The sequence below is a fragment of the Lepisma saccharinum genome, chromosome 3 (assembly GCF_977018435.1).
Source record: "Lepisma saccharinum chromosome 3, izLepSacc3.1, whole genome shotgun sequence".
In the NCBI taxonomy this organism is placed as follows: Eukaryota; Metazoa; Arthropoda; class Insecta; order Zygentoma; family Lepismatidae; genus Lepisma; species Lepisma saccharinum.
This window is the reverse complement of record NC_139231.1, coordinates 61,563,231-61,569,234: the sequence shown is the minus strand read 5'-3', so window position 1 is coordinate 61,569,234 and position 6,004 is coordinate 61,563,231. Positions and strand designations below refer to the sequence as shown.

The following is a 6,004-nucleotide window of genomic DNA, read 5'->3' as shown; positions in this document are numbered from 1 at the left end:
GTAGTACAAGGTGTAAATAAAAATATATTTAAAAAAATACAATAGGTTTTTCCAATGTTCTTCTAAGTTGCCTTCATGACACGGTTCTATATCCACGGAAAACATTGCCTTTGCCCTTTTCTTGTGTAAAAAATAATATAAACGCACTTTAATGCTCATGGGGTAAGGCGTTAATATATGATTGTCTCATCATATATATGTCATAAGTTCGCAGTTATTGTCGCGATTGATCCACATGATAGAAAAGCGGTGCAACAAAAATTAAATTGAAAATACAGAAGCACTTTAAAGGTCATAATTGAGAAATAGAACACTAGCAGCTAACCTGAATTATGTTTAACTACAAGAACACGTTTCGTGTTGATCAGAGTTACAAATTGTATAGAGAAATTTTGAAATAATGGAATGTATATAAAATGCAAATGTATACACACTTACTACTGAGTACTGATAATGTAGAACTAAATTCGAACATTTTTAGAATGTTTAGTGATGTTTATATTTGCTTTTTTGCAACAGGCAGCTACAAGTTGGCAGTGGCAAGAGATTGCAGAATTTCCATTTCCTAGGCCAGAGTCAGGAATTGCATCAAGCAAGACTTTCTCCCAAGAAGAATACAGTGGAGAGGGTGAGTGTCTTTTTAAACACATTTATTCATGATTTCCAAAATTTAAGAAATGTTATTTTTGAAAAAGAAATGTAGAAAAAAATTATTTACCACACATATGTAGGCATTCTATTTTTCATTGATATGTGGTAAAATTTACATTTAGAGGTGTTCCACTAATTTATAACCATTGGTCCAATACTGACAATTTCAGAGGCCAACAAAATTAAAAATTAATATATACACATCAGTAATGTAAGTACTAATATAATCTGCATTTTTAAAAATATGTAGCAAACAAAACATTGGAACGTCAACTTATTCCTCTGTGTCTGACACATATACCTTGTATTAACAAAACCTTCCATGTCATCATCACTAAAACCCATAGCAGCCTCCCCGATGGCATAGCGGTAATGCAGTCACCTTGTAATGAAAGCATCCCAGGCTCGATACCTGGTTGGAGGCATATAGTGTTCCAGATTCCACTTTAAACTGTAGGTCCAGTCCCAATTAGTCTATCTGTGCATAAAAGTGGACTTAAAACAAAACTCAATCTCAAACTAAAGACCTCTAACACTTACAATTGAATGTATTACATAAATCATGACACCAGTATTCACTAGACTTTAAAAACTGAAACAAAATAAACAAGAGATAAGGTAACGTCAATGTCTGAACTTATTCTAAGCAGTTAAGAACATGGTTGACTGGAAGATACTGAGAATCCTCTCTTCTATGACTATGAGACTGAAGTAACTAGTGTTGCCCGTGGGACAGGCTTTTAAAAATTCGAGACGAGACGAGATTGATCATGTGTCCCGAGACAAATGAATATTTTTGAGACGAGACAGGCCAAAGTCTCATCTCGTGGGCAACACTAGAACTAACATGAAAGTTGGATGGTTAATGTAGCTACATAGCAAGTTAGTGAATAACCACTGATTGAGATTTTCTGTGTTTATAACTGACAATACTCACAATACTTTGCTGCTAAAAAAAAATCTGCTTCTAAATAACAAATTTCTTGCTGATTTACAATATCGGAGATGAAATGCATGACATTATTTTAGAAAGTATTTAGAAAATGGCTCTGTGGAAGTAACTTCCCTTTTGAGGTCCTTAAGTTATATTCGATCTTAAGATTTTATGTTCATATGAACTTGATGCACACATAAATTCCCCTTGCCTTAACAATATCATCCAATTTGTAGTTACTGCGCATGTAACCACAGTTAATATATATTTTATAATGTCAAGTTTCATGGATTTAGAAGGCCACAATTCTTGTTCTAGTACATAATGACACACTTATGCCATAAATGATTCCAGTAAATGTTTGAAAAAATCAATTTTTTAACACGGTTGTGGGGATTACGGTAGTGATCCACTCGTTTATTTTCACATGCTTCTGTAGTTTGGCAACACTAATCACTTTGACTCCCAGTGTACAGTGGGATCCATGAGTATTACCATCAAAATTGTCCATGACTATTTTAATTAATTTTTCTTACATCCTACGTGTTTTTAAGCGATGGATTTTTATGTATGCTGGTGCAGAAGTTGTCAACAGCTTGTTTTGACTTTTCTTTTAATTCTTGAAGCTCTCATTGGGTCAAAGAAAGTGAACGAACATGGCGATGGACAATTTGCACGGTAATACTCATGGATCCCACTGTACCTTCGTGGAAGAGTGCAGAAAGTCTGTTCATCCATTATGTGAAATATATCCATTGTTGACTTGTTATAAAGCTCACATTTCAGTGGAGCACAATAGGGATCCATGCAACCATTAACGGGAGTGTTTTCAGACACAGTATTTCTACATATACTAGTAATAGTTTCTAATATCCGTTATAAATGTATGAAATCCAAACTACGAAAACCATGTATGAATTTTGTAGGGAAAAGTAACAATAAATGTAACAAACTAAGTTGTTATTTTCATCATAATGAAATGTAATTCATTAGATTTAGAATTTCCTTACCTCTGTTGAGTGAAATGACTTTTTTGCTAATGAAACCAGAATACTATTCATAGGACATTATTGCTGTAAAACCATGCTGCTGTTATCAAGCTGGTGTGTGTGTTTCTTTTTTTTAATAATCCTGTGTAAACAAAAATGAAAAATCCAGAGATAAGTGGCAAAGTTTCTTTTTCCCATGGCATGACTGGTCGTGACGAACCCCTGATCATTGTCGTGGGTTTCCATGACCAGGTTACGCTACTCTTTCTTAGCTCCCCAATTTCCTCACGATGGCTGGTGGCCATGGGTTCCATACACAGGCTGAAATCTTGGGAAAATTTGTTATGCTTCCCCCAGGAGACCCAAACCTATGCATATCCCATTGTCAGAGCCAAATGCATGACACAGTGCAGATTAAACTTTTTTCCATTTATGTGTACGATATATATTTTTATAATCACAGTTTGTTACGAATGGGACAGCCCTAATGGTTAAGCATTAGCAGCAGCCAACGTGAGCATATCACATTGGTCCACCCCAACCATATATATTTTTTTCCATTTTTCTCTTTGTGATACATGTACTATTTATACTCTTTTATTTTTTAGGATTTGAATATACTGCATGGCAGACAGACATGACCCTGGAACACATTGACACTGTGATGTCAGATTACAGGAACTTGCGAAGTATTTCAAGTGTCAAAAAGCAAATTTTACTGAAGACTTTCAATGAGAGTGCAGTTTTATAGTGGTCCCAGCAAGTTAACCATTTTAATGGTGGTTTCCCTGTGTTGAGTGTACATGGGAGTTGTTCAGCATCCTGAATAGTAGACAAGTGGTCAAATGTCGTGTATATACGACTTTCTATCTGCAATACACTAGGAAACTGGCAAATTTCAGAAAACAAGTCGAACAGGTGATTGGATATGTTTGTTTGATTACAGAAAATATAGTATCCTGATATCAACAATACCTGCCCAATTTGTCAGTGCTAAACCAGGTGATGTAACACAAACAAAATTTTTCAAGTGTGTTGTGCTTTAACAATTTTTTGTTTGTCAATGAATAGCTACGAATGTTGTTTTGACAACAGTGGAATTGCTAAACCCATGCAATAAATTCAAACTAATCTATTCTCTAAATATACTATTGTGTATGGTGCAGTTTGGTTATTCACAGATCAACCCATATGCATAAATATTTCTAATAATTGTAATTTTTTTTCTCTGAAAAGTGTGTATGTCTCTCCATATGAAATATTTGTGGATACAAATAAAGTACTATTATAGAAAAGTAGGATTTATTAATTTATATAAAAATAATAATCCTGTGCATAACAGCCCATGAAGGGCCTTGGCTTACCTACCGGCCTCCCTCATATGCTTTCCTTCATCACCACTAAGTGTGGAGATCTTCAACCAGGATTGGAATAGTCGGGGGGGGGGGTCAGCATGACGTATCCCCAACCGTTGTAGTAGGTCTTCGTGACCAGATTACGCTTACTCATTCGGAGCTCCCCAATTTCCTCATGATGGTGGATTGCCACCGGCCGAAAATTCCTGGAGACTGAACTTGGGATCGAACTGCATACCGTCCCGCAGCTGCCATCCAAAGCAAGGTGCCTTAGAAGGCACGGGCACAGAGGACTTAATTTATATAGGTTCACAAAATTAATATAATTGCAGTAAATTACAGACTATTTAGAGAAATATTGGATTGGTAAAAATATCTAATTTTACTTGAGAGTATAACTGCTCTAATGAAAGTTGAGGTTGGCAGTGTGATTGGTATCTTCTGCACACTAATGTAAATTATTTTTTTCTGTAAAATATATTTAAATATGCCCCCAGCATGGCAGTCAATGTCAAGGTTTAGTTGTGTGTGACCAAGAGCGGCTCTGCTGTAGTGCTTGTTAAAATATTGACCAAAGTGCTGCCTACAATGAAAAAAAGGTACAGCAGGTTTAGCTTAATTGCTTGTCAGTTTTGATTTGGTGAATCCTGCAATAACTGAACCGGTTACACGAATGCTCCCTTCATCAGACATTTATTTTTGAATAAATGTAAATAAAACTAAAAATAACTGTCTGATTAAGGGAGCATATGATCTGCTGAAACGTCACAATGAAAAACTGTGTTTTTATGCTTGTAATGACTGTAGACTACAAGAGAAATAATTCTACAATGCAAGCAATGCGTACATACAAGAAAAAATATTTTCCAGAATATAGTAGTGGCACATTTTATGAACAGATGGAAAGTTTTCGGAACCATGGAACTTCCTGTTTGAGGTAAAATGTATAACATAAAACAACATGGGTGATAATTGGTTTTCTTGGGATATCAACATGGGTGATTGTTGTGCTGTTTCTGTGGCATTGGGTTTTTGCTGAATACAGCATTCATTGTGTGACCAATTCACCTCATGCAATTAAATTTCAAGTACATATACTCAAGAACCTTCATTTCCTCTCAGCAGACAAAATGAATATGTTACGTTTAGTTGTTCACAACCAAATAAGAGCCCTTCAGCTTCTATGGTGCTTTCCACAACCATTAAGACTGAAGGGTGGCTGTGTAAACAACGCTAACTGATAAAGTATCAGGGGGGGGGGTGGTGACAGAATTAACTTTTGCTAGCCAAGTTAGGATGAAATTTCATTTCACATAGACGATGGTTCACCAAGTAAAATTTTAAGCAAAAAATACAGGCACGACCAGGACTCGATCAGAGCTACCGAAAGAAAGGTTCACCATGTATGTCAACCTCATCTATGATAAATGTCAGCACCTTAATTGTAAAGTACATTTCCTTCCTTTTGATGCACACAACAATCACCACCAGAGATCTTTCAGAAAAGCCATTCACGAATGTCTCGCTTCTCATGCCAGCAGCACAAAGACATCCAAGCAGATTTTCATCCGCACCCATAGGATGTCAGCCAAAGGGTTGCAGGAAGCTTTGAAATATATTTTGCTTGTGAATTATTGTATGTTTGAAAAGAAATTGAGAACACTTTCAAGCACAAATAGAAACATTTCTTATAATTGAAAGGAACAGTCCACGTAATTTTTCCTTTCAAGTTCCAACAAATGAATGAAGGTAGCTTTGTTACAGAAACCACTGTCACCAGAAAATAAGAAGAAATGTACTTTTAACCATTGTACCCCTTCGAGAGTTAATGTTTTCCTTTTTAATCAACCAATTTTGATGCTTTACGAAATATATAATTGATTATTGCATGCAGAAAACACAAATAACAGATATTTTAACGCAAATTATGGCCAGCACAAGTAGAAACCTGCCATCTCCGAATACTTTTGCTGCTTTTTATTAGTAAAAAAATGCTTGTATGCACACTAAAATAATGAAAAACATGGAACTTTCTATAAGCTCCAAACCTAAGGCCCCCAACATAGTTGTGGAAT

At 35.6% G+C, this 6,004-nt stretch overlaps 1 long non-coding RNA gene across 1 annotated transcript; it reads left to right on the top strand.

Moving 5' to 3' along the window:
- The first annotated feature begins 354 nt into the window (after nucleotides 1–354).
- LOC145985814 (uncharacterized) lies at nucleotides 355–3,822 on the top strand. Its single transcript, XR_014441456.1, has 2 exons — nucleotides 355–628; nucleotides 3,183–3,822. It is a non-coding gene; the product is annotated as an uncharacterized LOC145985814 (long non-coding RNA).
- The last annotated feature ends 2,182 nt before the right edge of the window (nucleotides 3,823–6,004 follow it).